Here is a 17,281-nt window from a genome sequence, read left to right as displayed (position 1 = left end):
GAACCATGTCTTTGCCCTTATTAGTCATGGCTGGAGCAGCTGGGACACAGGGCACCAAGTCCCTAGACTGCACACAGCATTGGGACCCTGGGCTTAGCCACAAAACAATTTTTACCTCCTAGGCCTCCTGGCCAGTGATGGGAGGGGCTGCCATGAAGACCTCTGACATGCCCTGGAGACATTTTCCCCATTGTCTTGGGGATTAACATTCAGCTCCGCATTACTTATACAAATTTCTGCAGCTGGCTTGAATTTCTCCTCAGAAAATGGGATTTGCTTTTCTATCACATTGTCAGGCTGCAAATTTTTTGAACTTTTATGCTCTGCTTCCCTTATAAAATGGAATGCCTTTAAGAGCACCCAAGTCACATCTTGAGTGCTTTGCTGCTTAGAAATTTTTTCCACCACATACCCTAAATCATCTCTGTCAAGTTTCCACAAATCTGTAGGGCAGGGACAAAATGCCACCAGTTTCTTTTCCAAAACATAACAAGAGTCACCTTTGCTCCACCTTCCAACAAGTTCCTCATCTCCATCCAAGACCACCTCAGCCTGGATTTCATTGTCCACATTATTATCAGCATTTTTGTCAAAGCCATTCAACAAGTCTCTAGGGAGTTCCAAACTTTCCTACATTTTCCTATCTTCTAAGCGCTCCAAACTGTTCCAATCTCTGCCTGTTACCCAGTTACAAAGTTGCTTCCACAGTCTCAGGTATCTTTTCAACAGCACCCCATTCTACTGGTGACAACTGACTCCTGATAAAAACATACCCAAGACTGAGCATTTTACAAGAGAAAGAGGTTTGATGGACTTACAGTTCCATGTGGCTGGACAAGCCTCACAATCATGGTGGACGACAAGGAGGAGCAAGCCATGTCTTACATGGATAACAGCAGACAAAGAGAGAGAGAGAGCTTATGCAGGGAAGCTCCCATTTTTAAAACCATCAGATCTTGTGAGACGTATTCACTATTACGAGAACAGCACGGGAAAGACCTGCCCCTATGATCTGATTACCTCCCACCAGGTTCCTCCTACGATTTGTGGGAAATGTGGGAGTTAAAATTCAAGACAAGATTTGGGTGGGGATACAGCCAAACCATATCACCTACCCTGAGTTTAGACACTGCTAATTCAAATCCTGTTATCTTGCTTCAGATTGACAAGGATCACCACAGAATTCCTTCACTTTCCACAGTTCTGTCAGCTCCTGCGGAGAATACTGTGGGGAAGACAACATTCCTGTCTGACAAGTCTTCTCACACAGTCATATGCTGTGCTGATATCTGTTAGGTCCTGTGGCTGACATCCAAGTAAGTGCCCATGCATACATCTTCACCCTGACAGGTCTATAACCTCCTGGAGTTGCCTGCCAGCCAGTTGATGATGTCCCTGGAGATCACATACCCTGACCCACATGCAAAGGCAGAGTAAGCATGACCAGGGTGCTCCAACTCCTGCCACTTCCTGGTTCTGTCAACTGCCCAATTCAGTCTGAAATATCCCCACCAAAATTAGACCTATTCAGATTCTTTCGAGAAATTCTATTAAATACAGCTTTCAAGCCTATGTAACAGTCATCATCTGTCTTTAGCAACAAATCAAAGTTGGTTGTTTCCATAGTCCATCTATAAAGTTCAATAATTTTGCAGGTATATTTCAATGAGTGTTGACAACATCCACAAAAACAATATCATCATAGATGCTGTTTTCCTCCTTCATAAGGCATCTAAAACCACTCCAACTCCCTCCATACCTTCCAATAATTCATGAGGCAATGCACCCTCCCCAGCTGTAATGACTCCAACAATCCCCCTTCCATATTCAGTGTCACTTTGTGAAGATTTCTTAACACAAAGCTGGGGAGGTCTTCGCTCTCCCATACGATTGTACCTTCAAAGCCTTCTGGTAAGATGAATTGTTCCATGTGCTTGTACACAACTTGTTCACCTGCACAGCATGGCTTGGAGGACTATAGTGAACAATGAAGGGGGCCTCTTCCTGTTCTTCCTGAGAAAGTTTGAGAGCGACGTTCCTCTGGAAACTCACATCATTGGCATTGTAGAACACCCCAAGACTGGTAATAAGGATCGTGTAGAGAACTTGGAAACTCACACTGACAACTCGGTCTTCAGCGAGCCCTGATGAAGTGTCTTCAGAAAGACTGAATGCCTCAATTTCCTGATTCAAAGCTGGATTTGTGATGTTGAGTAGTAGGGATCCTCCTGGTCTTCCACAGGCACTTAGCAGCCATGGGCACTTATTATGAACTTGATAAGCACACGTTGACTTAATGCAGGATGTTGTATCCAATGATTCAGCCAGCTGCTTATCACATTTTGAAGTTTATGGTTATAGCAAGGTGACAACACACCAACTACCCCATCATGGTAACTAGGTTTCCACTGAAGAAATAAGGCCAACTGGTCTACAGGGCCAGCCTCGGAGGTGTGGGCAGGCTGCAATCATTTACATAAAGGATAATCAGTTGGAGAACACAAGGGCAGAGAAAGCCCCATTAACATTAGCAACAAAGAAGATAAAGTACTTAGAAATAAATTTAACAATTAATGTACAAAATCTATAGCGCAAAACTTTAAACACTCTTGAAAGATATAAAAATAGACTTGAACAGAAAAACATCCTTATTTTTGGGTTGGAAGACTCAATATCATAAAAATAAGGATAAGTCATTCCTTTAAGCAAATTTATAAATTTAATGCAATATCACTAAAAAATTTCACAAACTTCATATGGAAAAATAAACATGCAAGAATATCCAGAAAAACACTGTTAAAAAAGCTTTGAGGGAATACTAGCTCTACTAGATATTAAAACATACTTGCCTTATTCTACTCCAAAAAAAAACAAGAAAGAAAACATATATAAAGCCTCTATAATTAAAAAAGCATATTATTAGTAGATGTTGACAGATAGGTTGAATAGAACAAAAGTCCAGAAAGAAATCCAAGCATATTTGAAACTTTAGTTATGATGAAGGGAGCATCCTACATCAAAAGGCAAAGAATGAATTTTAATAAGTGGTTCTGGAACAACTGGTAGACATTTGAAAAAAAGATAACATCAGATCCATAACTCACATGACAGAAAACAATAAACCCCAAACAGATAAAGAACCTAATGGTAAAAAAGAAAAAAAAAATGAAACCATCAAGTACAATAAGAAAATCTAGATAAATTACTCTTTAAGCTGGAAAAGGCCTAACGGATTCTCCAAATCTGGATGTAATTAAAAAAAAAAAAAAGATGATTTTAACTATGTAAAAATGAAAAAGAAAATCTAGACAGCAAAAAGCATCATAAACAAAGTCAAAAAAACCACTGACTTACTGGATGAAAACACTTCTATCACACAGAAAAAGGGTGAACTTCTGTAATATATAGAACATTCTTAAAAATTGAGAGTGAAAAGATTTTAAAAATCCAAATGAAAAATGTAAGGAAATATAGAAACAATTCGCAAAAGGGTATAAAAACGGATGAAAAAAGGTTTAACTTCACTCATGATAAGAAAAATGCAAATTGAAACTACACTGATATATCATTTATTATTAGATTAGGAAACATTTAAAAATACATAACACTCTATTTGTTAGGCTATGGAAAAACAGGAACTCTCACATGTTGCTGAAGGGAATGCACCCTTCTTGAGGAGAATTTCGCAATACCTAAAAAACCACACATGTATTTACCTTTTGATCAAAGAATCCCACTTCTAGAAATCTACGCTAAAGATATACCCTCGCCAATACAAAAATATAAATGCACAAGGTTATTCATTGCAGCATTGTTTGCATTGAAAATGCCTAAATGCCCACACATAGGAGAATAGTTGAAGAAACTATTCTTCAAAATGGACATGTCTACACACAAAATGGATTTCCCCACAATGTACACACAAAATGCCATATCTACAAAATGGACTACTATGGAGCTATACAAAAGAATGAATAAGATCTGCGGGAAGTAATATAGAGTGATTTCCAGAAAAAAATAAAAACATATACATTTAACTATAAGCGTGAGTGAAAAGAAACACAAGAAGAAAAAATCAGAGACTAAGATAAAGACATTGGTTGCTACTGGGCATGGTGAGAGTTGGGTAGAAAGTAAAGAAAAAAATTGGAAATGGTCATTTCTCTGAATACACCTTCTTTTTATAGACCTGACTTCTGGAACTATATTAATTGTATTAGGTTTTTAGGGCTGTCATAACAAAGTACCACAGACTAAGTGGCGTAAACAGCAGAAATTTGTGGCCTCACAGTTCTGGAGCCTGGAAGTCTGCATCCAGGCACTGGCAGGGCCATGCTTCCTCCGAAGGCACTAGGAAGAATGTGTTCCAGGCCTCTGTCTTAGCTTCTGGTATTTCCCTGGCCCATAGCAGCATAATACCAGTTCACATGATGTTCTCCCTGTATGGATGTCTCTGGGTCCAAATTCTCCCTTTTTATAAGAACACCAGTCATATTGGTGTCCCACCAGTCATATTGACCCACCTACCAGTAAGACTTCATCTTAACTTATTTGATTACCCCTGCAGCGACCCTATTTCCAAATAAGGGTGAGTCCTGAATTACTGCGGCTTAGGAATTCAATAATGAATTAGGGGATGGGAGGTGGGACACAATTTAACCCATAATATTACTGTTTCCCACATTCAAATAAATAAATAAATAAAAATGTAAAAACCCACAAAGAAAGGGAGGATAGCCTAAAACTGAATACAATTGGAAACAAATGAATTGACCTACATAAATCAAATGAATAAAATAATCACACTCAAGAAGGGAGAAAAAAGTAACTCAAGCAAATGGTGAACACAATATCTAGATTACTTGCCTTCAGGCTAAAGGCCAAAAGACCTCTAAACAAATATAGAACTCTGATTAGTAGACCTCTTTTTTTTTCCAGAAATGTAGGTTAGTAATTCTGGAACTACTTGTATATTCTAGAATTGAACAAATAAATAAATACAAACATTGTTGATATTGGGATCCAGAGTTCTCACTGTTGGAGAAGATAGTGATAAATCTGAAGAGGGGACTAGAATTGTAGATATCAGTGTGACTCATAGGGACATAGACAAATTGGTACAAATGGATATAGATATGTGTAGGTCTGTATATGTGTGTGTGTGCCTCTGTGCATATAACTGCACAGTATATAGAGAGACAGAACACATACAAACAGTAGAGACAATATATACATACATATATGCATATCTGTATATACATATATACAAAGTAGATAGAATATGCACAAACATATCTGTGTGTATATATATACAGTAGATAGAATAGATATATTCATACACATATATGTACAAAATATATACGTATGTATGTATATAGACAGAATATATACACACATACACATGTATGTACAAAATACATGTATGTATGTATGTATATGCGTATGTATGTATGTGTGTGTATATTGTCTCTATATATACTGTGCACAAAGACACACACACATATACAGACCTACACATGTATGTATATATGTATATGTATGTATGTATATATTCTGTCTCTCTCTCCCCCAACTCCATGACTCCCCCTTTTCCTTCCCACTCAGGTCTGTCCTCTGAGAGTACCTAGAAAAAATGAAATCCCACTAACAATGGGGTTCACCTCTTAGCACTAGATCTTGTTTTCTAAATACCATTCTTCACTAAAAACAGCCAGGTTTCTCTGAAAAAAAAAAAAAAAGGCTAAGCAGGGGTAGTTTACAGAAAGAATAAGATAAACCTGGGACATTTCATCATACAAAGGATGATGAGGACATACCAAAAAGATAAAAGAGCCAGCTTGAAGGGCTCCCGTTGGCAAAACCAGGGACAATTTGAGTATCAAAATAAAGATAGTAAATTAAAGGATTTTACTCTATTAGTAAATTAAACTTCATGAGTCTCGAGTAAAACAAGCCAATTGGGGGACAAAGTAAACTCTTTCTTACAAGGGACTGCCAATACATCTAGAAAGATTGTTGGAATTATAAAAATCAACATTTGCCAGCCAGTATAATAACTGATTCATCTTGTTTAAGGAGTAATGGGCGTCCCCACAAGATCTTTCTTTAAATACAAAGGGTAAAATATAGCAGTTGAGAAAACTGCAGAATGCCACATTAGGAAATGGTCAAAGTTAACACTACTAGCAATGAGACTAACCAGTAGCATATACCTTGATATGGTTTGGCTCTGTGCCCCAACCCAAACCTCATCTTGAACTGTAGTCCTCATAATCCCCATGTGTCAAGGGAGCGACCAGGTGGGAGGTGATTAGGTTATGGGGGCGGCTACCTCCATGCTGTTCTCATGATACTGAGTGAGTTCTTACGAGACCAGACGGTTTTTAAGTGTCTGGAAGTTCCTCCTTCGCTATTCTGTCTCCTGCTGCCTTGTGAAGAAGGTGCTTGCTTCTCCTTCACCTTTTGCCATGACTGTAAATTTCCTGAGGTCTCCCCAGCCATGTGGAACTGCAGTCAATTAAACCTCTTTCCTTTATAAATTACCCAGTTTCAGGTATTTCTTTATAGCAGTGTGAAAACGAACTAATACATACCTCTTACACAATGCAACAATGCACTGAGAAGAGCTCAGCAACACCTCTGTGTCATTCTGCCAATAGTGAATAATCTGAATCTATTCTTTTTTGAGGGGGACGAAGTCTCCCACTGTCTCCTGGGCTGGTGTGCAGTGATGCGATCTCGACTTGTTGCAACTTCTGCCTCCCAGGTTCAAGTGATTCTCCTGCCTCAGCCTCCCAGTAGCTAGGATTACAGGTGCCTGCCACCACGCCTGGCTAATTTTTTGTATTTTTAGTAGAGATGGGGTTTCACTATGTTGGCCAGGATGGTCTCGAACTCCTGACCTCATGATCCGCCCATTGCGGCCTCCCAAAGTGCTGGGATTACAGGCGTGAGCCACCACGCCCAGCCTCTGAATCTATTCTTGAGGGTACATCAGACAAACCCAAACTTAGAGGCATTCTACAAAATCACTGTGCTATACTTTATAAAAATGCCAATATCATGAAATCCAAAGAAAGACTCAGAAAATGTTCCAGATTAAAGGAATCTTTAAAAACATGACAACTTTCTCTTTCAGCAGAAGAGTGGAAAAAAAAAAAAGAACATGACAACTGAATGAAATGCATGATCTGGGATTTTCTTTTGCTATAAGGGACATTTTTGAAACACTGATGAAACCTTAACAGGTCTGTAGATTAAATAATAGTATTTGTTTCAATGTTAATTTTCTATTTTGAAAACTGTACTCTGGTTACTTGAGGAATTCCTTGTTATTAGAAATACATATTGAAGTATGTAGGGGAAAGAGGGTGTCTGCAACTTATTCTTAAGTGGTTCAGAAAAAAATTGAGATGCATGGTATATGTGCACACAAGCACCCACAGATAGTGACTGAGGAAAGGATGAAGCAATTGCAGAAACAGTTGCCATTTTGGGAATCTGGATGAAAGGTTTCTGGGAATTCTTTTTACTATTCTTGCAACTTTTCTGTATGCTTGATATGTCAAAATAGGGAAAAAATAAAAAAGAAGGGAGAGATGGGGAACCAGAGAATTAAGGTGACTTGCCTAAAGTCATACAAAGGAGGTAAAGAAACTGTCTGGGTCTCAAGCTCATGCTCCTTCCACCACGTCCTTCTCTCTTTATGATGACACTTCAGTGTTCCTAGTAACACATGCTAGAAAGCAAATGAGCTGGGCTAGTGGCTGGATTGTTAATTCCTAGAGAACTTGTTTAAACATGCTGTGAATCATACTGGGACTCTAAGGCAGGCAGCACAGGGGCAGGAGTGTGGCTGGTGCTAGAGGCATGCTCCTGGCAATGTGCCTTGCCCTCTAAGAGCTCGGCCAGGTGTCCAAGATACAACATCTAATATGTTGCAATTGAGACTGGCATTCATCTCTCTAAGGACTCTGACCTGGTAGGTGTGATCTGACCTGGTAGGTATGAGTGCCTACCTCTGGTCAGGAGCAATATCCACTCATGGTCATGATGGTGGCAGTGTCTCAATGGCAGAGGGGTCCCAAGGGACCCAAGAGGAGTGCCTTGACTGAAGCTACTGGCTTAGGGTAGAGTGACATGGTTCTGCTTTACGGGTAGACAAGTGTGGCAAAGGCTGGCAAGTCAGCAGGCAGATTTTGATTCAGGCTTGTGCTCCAGTGCTAGTTGGGAACCAAAATACTGAAAGAAAATCCTCAGACTAAGGAAGTATTCCCCTTCTGTGCTTCCTATGAGCTTCCATAACAGTACTTGCCATGTTATACTGCAGTTGTCAGTAAGTATGCTTGTCTTGTACACTGGATTCGAGAAGACAGTCTGTGGCATTCATTGAAAAAATACTTATCAAGACTTGCATTGTACCAGGCACCATTTTAGGTGCTGGGGATATATCAGTGAACTGTTTTTAGACAAAAATCGTGTCCTCATGGAATGTGCTTTCATCATCATATATTTAGTATTTAGCACAGCATCTGGAACATAGCAGGTGCTCAACAATAAGTGAGACAACGCCACTTGGAATGGGCACTTGTGGTGATTTGGAGGAAAGCTGCAGTGTTGTAGGCATCCAGGGAGTCCCAAGGCTCAACTCGGACACTCTGGAAACTAAGCATAGGTCAGAGGCCTAATTCCAGTCCCCACCCTGGAGACTACGCAGTTTTTAGGTCTGAAATATTTGGGACTGCTTCTGGATCAGAAGGTTGGATCTGCAGGATGAAATGTTCACCACCAGCCAAAAGGAATCAAGAGGGATGAGACTCAATACATAACATGCTTGCTGTAGTTTGCAGGGTTGAATGTCAAGGACAGAAAGGGACATTAGAAAGCATGTGGTTAATCCTCTGTTTTCCAACCCCCAACCCTGCCATCCCCATTTTACTCTTTACTCTTTCTTAAAGAAGCTACTGCCTCTATTTCAGTCATACCAGTGACAGGGAACTCGCAATTTACTAACAAAAGCATTCCATTTTTAGTAGCTATAATTATTAACAAGTTCCTCCTTAGGTAAAGCCAAAATTAATCTTTGTCGGTCCTGTCTCTGTCATATAAGACAACTCAAGAATTCGAATTGCTCCAGCCTGGGCAACATGGCAAAAACCCCTTTACCAAAAATACAAAAAATTAGCCAGGCGTGGTGGCATGCACCTGTCATCCCAGCTAATCAGGAGGCTGAGGTGGAAGGATCGCTTGAGCCTGGGAGGTGGAGGTTGCAGTGAGCTGAGATCGCACCACTGTACTCCAGTCTGGACGAGAGAGTGAGACCCCATCTCAACAAAATAAAAATAAAAAAGAATGCAAATTGCACTTTCTTATAATTTGGATATTAGAGGGTCATTCTCTAATATTTGAAGTCTTGCCAAAATCTTGTCTTAATGAAAATATAAATGCACCCATCTTTTCCTCTTTTCCTTCTCTTACAGTTGAGCGTTTCCCTTCCCTCATTTGAGGTTAGTGCTTCCACCTGTGCTCTGAATTGCATCCCTTATCACCAGATCTCAGTTCCCAGTCACTTTCAAATCTTGCGGTCACCCTTCTGCCCCTATCACACTATTGGAACTATTTGAGTGAAGATCAAGACCTCCTTCAGTACTACATTCAAGAGACGTTTTCTGTGATCATCGTATTGAACCCTCCACGGCACCGCATCTGGCTCTGCTAACCACTTCCTCACACTTGACTGCCTTTCTTCCTCCTCCCTGGCAGCTGCTCCTCTTCAGCCTCACGGTGGCTTCTCTTCCTTTAGTCCTTTATTCTTTGGTTTCCCCAGAATTCTGTCCTAAACTCTCTTCCCATTCTACACCCTCTCCCTAGGTAATTTAATTCACTGTCTCTGCTTTTGTTGTTGTTGTTTTGAGACAGAGTGTTGCTCTGTCGCCCAGACTGGAGTACAGTGGCATGATCACGGCTCATTGCAACCTCAACCTCCTGGGCTCAAGTGAGCCTCCTGCCTGAGCTTTCCCAGTAGCTGGGACCGCAGGTGTGCACCATCACAGCGGCTAATTTTTTTTGATAGATATGGGGTCTCACTATGTTGCCCATGATGGTCTCAAACCCCTGGGCTCAAGTGATCTTCCTTCCTTGGCCTCCCAAAGTACTGACATTATAGGCATGAGCCACCATGCTTTGCTCAACACTTACCAGGCATAACTTGTTACATTACGCTTGTTATGCTTGTAACAAGTATAACAGGAATGAATTGTAATTCGTAAGTCTCTAGCTCCATCCCAAATTAATTTCTGGGCCTTCAGATCTATTTATGCATCGATTTACTAGACCTCTCTGAGAGAATACCCTCCTCCAAGTTCTCAAACTCAGCTTCTAGGATAGAAGCTTCCTAGGTTACCTGACAAGAATCTGGGTGTCTTTTTCGAATTTCTCTCTTCCTGCCACATTCCCTATATATCCACTCATCACCAGGCCCTGCCAAGTGTGTGACCTAAACATCTCTTCCAGTCATTCCCTTGTGTCTAGATCCACCAAGATGAGCTTTGATTCCTGCAATAGCCCCCTCACTGCTCGTCCCACCTCCGGTACTGCTATTTCTCATCTGTCCTCCTCATTCTGGCCAGAGTAATTCTTCAAAATGCAAAGGAGGCTCCACCCCAGACCTACAGGGCTGCCTGGACAAGATGATAAACCGGAAGTACCTTTATAGAAACAGCAAGGCCCCTCAGAAGCTTCAGCCTCACTTTCTTCCATTTTACCATGGCATTCTGTGTTTCAGCCATGCCAAACTACTTCCGGTTTTCCAAATTTACCCGACTCTCACTTGTAAGTCTTTGGAAATGCTGTTCTTTCAGTGGGAATAATTATCTGCATTCCACCCTCTTTCTTTTACCCAGTCCCTTCCTCTATGCCTGCACTGGGTCATTCTAGGCTGGGTCACTCTGCTTGTTCTCAGCTTGGACATCTTCAGGAAGATCTCTGTTAACCCGCTCCTCATATGAGACCATGGACAGTACCCCTTCTGTTCATCTGCACAGCTCCCTACTCTTTCCCTATCAATCAAAACATTTGTCATGTTACATTGGAATTGGCTACATTCCTTACTGAACTTTAACTTGTGCTGGGGCGTGGGGGGAGGTGTGGGGTTGGGGGAGGGAGAGTAAGTGTGTCTTGTATACTGCTGTGTCCCAGAGCCTAGCACAGTATAGCATCCCTGAAAATAGAAAAAAAATAGTACTTACCAAGTTAAAAAAAAAAAAAAAAATGATGCTTACTAAGGCTGGGCATGGTGGCTCATGCCTGTAATCCCAGTACTTTGGGAGGCTGAGGCAAGAGAATTGCTTGAGCCTGGGAGTTTGAAACCAGCCTGGACAACATAGCAAGACCTCATCTCTACTAAAAAATATACATATATAAAAAATTAGAAGAGTGTGGTGGCATGCACCCACAGTTGCAGCTACTCAGGAGGCTAAGGTGGGAGGGTCACCTGAGCCCAGGAGATCCAGGCTGCAGTGAGTTATGATTTTGCTGCTGCACTCCAGCCTTGGTGACAGAATGAGACTGTCTCAAAAAACAAAAACAAAAACAAACTTACCAAGTGAAAATAAATGTTTGTTTTTAAGATCAGATTTATGAATATATGCTCAAATTTTAAAGGAAAGCTTGTTTCATTTACTAAAGGAATAGTTTTCAGTCTGTTTCTTGGAACACTGGGCGCTCCATGGAGACACTTGGAGTCTAGGGCAGTGGAGGATGGGGAGGTGGAGTGGCCTGCTCAACACTTTCTAAACCACTTTATTGATGTATGATTGACATAACAAAAAGTTGTAAATTTTTTTCTTTTTTCTTTTGGAGACAGTCTTGCTTTGTTGCCAGGCTGGAGTGCAGTGACGCTATCATAGCTTACTGCAGCTTTGAACTCTTGGGCTCAAGTGATCCTTCTGCCTCAGCTTCCTCAGTAACTGGGACTACAGGCAAAAAGTTGTAGGTTTTTAATGTATATAACTTGATGTGTTTGGAGATAAGGATATACCCCTGAAACCATTACCAATAATCAATGCAACAAACTTATTTACTGCCTACAAAATTTCCTCCTGTTCTTTTTACTTTTTGTTAGTTTGTTGTTCCTTTTGTGGTAAGAGAATTTAATGTGAGATCTATCCTCCTAGAACATTTTTAAGTATACCATGTAATATTGTCAATCATAGACCCTATCTTGTACAGAAGAGCTCCAGAACTTATCTATCTTGCATAGCTGAAACTTTGTACACTTTGACCAACACCTCCCCGTTTACCCCTTCTTGCCTTCAGCCCCTGGGAACCACCCAGTCTCTGCTTCTATGAGTTTGACTATTTTAGATTCTGCATATAAGTGAAATCATACAGTATTTGTCTTTCCATGTCTGGCTTATTTCGCTTAGTATCCTGACCTCCAGGTCCATTGTATTGCTCCAAATGTGACCGGTTCAATGTTTTTCTACTTTGTGTACTAAAGGTTTTTGGTTTTCTGGGTTTTGTCGTCGTTGTTTGTTTTTTGAGATGGAGTCTAGCTCGGTCACCCAGGCTGGAGTGCAGTGGCACCAACTTGGCTTACTGCACCTCCTAGGTTCAAGTGATTCTCCTGCCACAGCTGCCTGAGTAGCTGGGATTATAGGCATGCACCTCTGTGCCCAGCTAATTTTTGTATTTTTGGTAGAGACGGGGTTTCGCCATATTGGCCTGGCTGGTCTTGAACTCCTGGCCCCAAGTGATCCTCCTGCCTCAGCTTCCCAAAGTACTGGGATTACAGGCATGAGCCACTGCACCTGGCCAGCTTTTGGTTTTCTAAAGCTGTGCTCTAATACATTCTTACAGAGGGCATGTGCCCACATAGCTGAATCTTCATCTGGGATACATGAATGGTTTATCTCCTACTGCTGCTGTAGCAAATTACCATAAACTTAGTGACTTAAAACAACACACATTTATAATCTTAGCTCTGGAGGTCAGAAGTCTGGTGTGAGTTTCACTGGGCTGAAATCAAAGAATTGGGTTGTGAATATTATTGGCTGGCCATTGTTCAGCCTCCCAAAGACATGCTTCCTCTAAAAATGTGTACACTTGAGCACTTTCTTGAATGCACATCATCAGAAAAATGAGAATCTACATCTTTCAAAACTTATCACAAAGGGTCATGAACCCTGTTAAAGTAAATCATATCCCTAGTGAATTTAATTTAAAAATCTATTTCAAACAGATTATTTACATACATGTTTTCAGAGCCATACCCAAATGCATTAAATACCACTGAAGTAAATTAATGCAAACTTTTTGGGAGGGTAATTCAGCAAAATATACCAAAGTAGAAAATACACATAGTTTAATCCAGAAGTTCTACTACACTAGGACATTTCCTAACAGACATAATTGAAAAAAAAAAAAAAAAAACTTCAAAAGAATGTTTATATAAATTGTAGTACATGTATACAATGGAATATGATACAGTTATTATAAAGAATGAGAGTGATGTAGATGTGTGGATAGAGAAAGCCATTCAAGATAAAATGTTAAGTGACAAAAGTGCAAACAGAGGGCAAGGTCTGATTGCTCTGCATGTAGCTTCAGAAAGGATCATATATAAACTGGTTCCTAAAATAATTTGAGAGATGATACATAAGAAGCCCTTAACAGAGAGGTGGGTGGTAGCAGTCAGAAGAAGACTCTTTATTTTGTGCTTCTCTACAATCTACATTTTTCTATTGTGGGCGTTGTATTAGTCTGTTTTCACACTGCTGACAAAGACATATCCAAGACTGGGTAATTTACAAAGGAAAAGTTTAATGGACTCACAGTTCCACATGGCTGGGGAGGTCTCACAATCATGGCGGAAGGTGAGGGAAGAACAAAGGCACATCTTACGTGATGGCAGGCAAGAGAGAATGAGAGCCAAGCACAAGGGGAAACCCCTTATAAAATCATCAGATCTCGTGAGTCTTACTCACCACTACAAAGAGTATGGGGGAAACTGCCCTCATGATTCAATTATCTCCAAGTGGGTCCCTCCCACAGCACATGGGATTTATGGGAGCTATAATTCAAGATGATATTTGGGTGGGGACAGAGCCAAACCATATCAGGCATGTATTATTTTATTTTATAAAAGTAAATCAGAGTCAGTTAAAAATAATGAATAATAATAATAACAGTGAGATCAATAATAACATCCACAAGCTTGTCTGTGTGCCTCACACAATTCCAAGGATTTCACACAGATTATTTTATTCTCACATCTCTAGGAGATAGGAGCTACTATTACACCCATTTGGCAGATGAGGACATTTAGACAAGTGACGGTTAAGCCAGTTGTTTTATGTCCCACAGCTGGCAAAGGGGGAGCTCAGATTAAATTGAAGTCTGTTTGACCTAAGCCAGTGCACTTCACTGTTGCTGCTATTTGCGTTTTCTTGCTGATATTTTTTTTGTGTTCAAATAGGAATCCTAATGAAGTCTACAACATATGTTTTAATACAGGTAAAAACTGTCTCAAATGTCAAAACTAAAAATATCTTCTTCCCAAATCTGTCACAAATCTAAAGAATTATATCACAAAGGCCACATATTTTTGATGCTTCATATGTTCAAAAATGTGAAAATATTTTTAAATTTTTAATGAGAAGCTTTACTCAAAATGTCAACGTGGGGAAACACTTATAAGGCGGACAATTAAAGAAATAAAGAGGAGGAGAAATATAGACAGGGAGAAGAATAAAAAAGGAACGAAAAGGAAATTTACTGAATTGTGCTAACACTGGTGATTTACAGCTTTAAGGGAAGCTTTCTACAAGCAGTCTAGGCTATCATTTCTGACAGTTGTAATTTTTTTCATTATATGCACTAAAGAAACACTCTATTTCCATTGCAGATAAGATGAGGTTGGGGTATTTTTTCAATGAGAAGATGATGCCACTAAGTCATATCTAGAGTACTTCATTGCAATTGCTTCCACACATTAGAATCACTATTTTTTAAGAAAAAAATAATAACAAAAGTAAACAAGCAACTCATTACCACTCCAGTTTTGCAAATAGTCTGGAAACTATTTGGCCAAAACCTTTTCTGGGTGAAAAATTTTATTAGCCCTGTCTACTCTATTCAGCGTTTTGTGAAGGTGATTCTGATGTGAACCAGTGATTTAGAGACCATCTTCCTTTCATGCATCCTTTCTCTCTGACTTCTTTCACCCTAGCTGAATCTCTTCAGGTTAATTTGCTTGCATTATTGCTTGCCAAATGATCCCAGTGAAGTATTAAGGGTGGTTATCAGGTCTACAGTATCCTCCGGTTAAGTTAATGAGTCCACACCTGGTTAAGTTAATGGGTTCTGATTTAGCAACTGTTGACCAGTCTCAAGTCCATTGCTAACTACTAGATGGTCTGTGAGAGGGTATAAACAGAGGCCAAAATGCCATCTAATAACTAAACACTTAAAAATTAAAAAATACTACTTATGTTAAAATTAGGATTTTCTCATGACTTGTATTCTATTAACATTAATGTCAAATTAGGTCAGTGTAGTTCTTAGACTTTTTAATTAATTTACATTTGGTGAAGCCGCTTAGCTGAGGAATAGTAAATGAAATTGTTAATAAAAGTCACAATATGTGGCCAGGTGCTGTGGCTCATGCCTGTAATCCCAGCACTTTGGGAGGGTGAGGCTGGAGGATTGCCTGAGTCCAGGAGTTCGAGACCAGCTTGGGCAATATAGTAAGACCTGTCACTACAAAAAATAAACGGAATTAGCTGGGCATAGTGGCATGTGCCTGTAGTCCCGGCTAGTCGGTAGGCTGAGGTGGGAGGATCACTTGAGCCTTGGGGGGTTGAGGCTGCAGTGAGCTGTGATCATGCCACTGCAATCCAGCATGGGCAGAGTGAGACCCTGTCTCAAAAAAAAAAAAAGAAAAAGCCACTGTAAGTATATTTGGGAGTGAAACGATAATTGTACAAAGTTTAAACATAGTTATAACGTATTTTTTATTTTATTTTCAGCATATGTCTATCACTTATGTTGCGATTTTGACCATCTCTTACAGTAATATCTTCATTAAATCTTCATTTATATAAAATTGCAGGGATTTCATTTGACTTGTTTAAGTTGTGGACTTGATAAAAATAATTTTTTTCATTTTCATTATTTTGGTCAGTAATTAAATCTTTATGTATTACAATAAAGAATATGTAATATCTTGTTTACAATTTTGTGGGGTTTTTTTGAGACAGGGCCTAACTCTGTCATCCAGGCTGGAGTGCAGTGGCATAATCACAGCTCACTGCAGCCTTGACCTCCTGAGCCCAAGCGATCCTCCCGTCTCAGCCTCCCAAGTAGCTGGGACCACAGGCTTGCATCATCATGCCCAGCTAATTTTTAAAAATTTTTTTCTAGAGGCAAGGTCTCACTTTGTTGCCCAGGCTGGTCTGGAACTCCTGGGCTCAAGAGATCCTCCTGCCTCAGCCTCCCAAAGTGCCAGGATTACAAGTGTGACTCACCACGCCCAGGCCCTGTTTACAAAAGTGTGACTCACCATGCCCAGGCCAGTTTGCAATTTTTATGTGGGTCATGCTCAACATAAATCTTATTTTTGTTGTTTCCAGTTTTTAATAACTTAAGCAGGCTGCCCCGTTGAACATTTCTTATTTCCTTATGCTTTTTAGTTTTCCCCTGAGCTCTACTTTTATATTTTCTATTTCTCAATTTAAACTCATTTGTACTAAAGTATTAAGAAATAAAATGTAATTACATTTAAAGTGAGCTTAACTTCATTGAATACGAAATGACTGTATTTTCATGAAATACGTAAATTAAAATTTTGTTTATATATTTTCAAAAAAGTTATATTCTAAAATATTCAAAATGACATATAAATGTTAAAAGGCAAACTAAATTATAATTATTAATATAAATTTTAATATAACATTATTTAAAGGAATCTATTTGGGGGAAAATAAAATCTCACTAAATACTTTCATAACAATAAAATCATTTGCAATAACAGCAGCTGTGGAGCCTCTGATATTAGTATTTTTAGGACATTTCCCCTGAGCTGAAAAGGTTCTTTAAAGGACATCATTCCACATTCTTGCCCTATGAACAAAAGCTTGGCTTTTAGCTGTCAAGGAGTGGAGAATTAAGTTGCCAGGTCTCAGTGCCGGTCTGTTGACAATATCTATCTTACTCCTTCTTCTTGGCCATGCTTGGGTGTCCTCTAGTCCAGAAACCTCCTTTCCAGAGAATAAGCCTTCAG

The 17,281-nt window shown here is 39.8% G+C and overlaps 1 pseudogene; it reads right to left on the bottom strand.

The window, feature by feature from the left end:
* Nucleotides 1-1,121: 1,121 nt before the first annotated feature.
* LOC103890985 (UDP-GalNAc:beta-1,3-N-acetylgalactosaminyltransferase 2-like) overlaps nt 1,122-17,281 on the bottom strand; it is a 35,299-nt pseudogene continuing 19,139 nt past the window's right edge.

Source organism: Pongo abelii, chromosome 5 (genome assembly GCF_028885655.2).
Source record: "Pongo abelii isolate AG06213 chromosome 5, NHGRI_mPonAbe1-v2.0_pri, whole genome shotgun sequence".
NCBI lineage: Eukaryota > Metazoa > Chordata > Mammalia > Primates > Hominidae > Pongo > Pongo abelii.
Note: the sequence above shows the minus strand (reverse complement) of the source record. Positions and strands in the feature narration are given on the sequence as shown.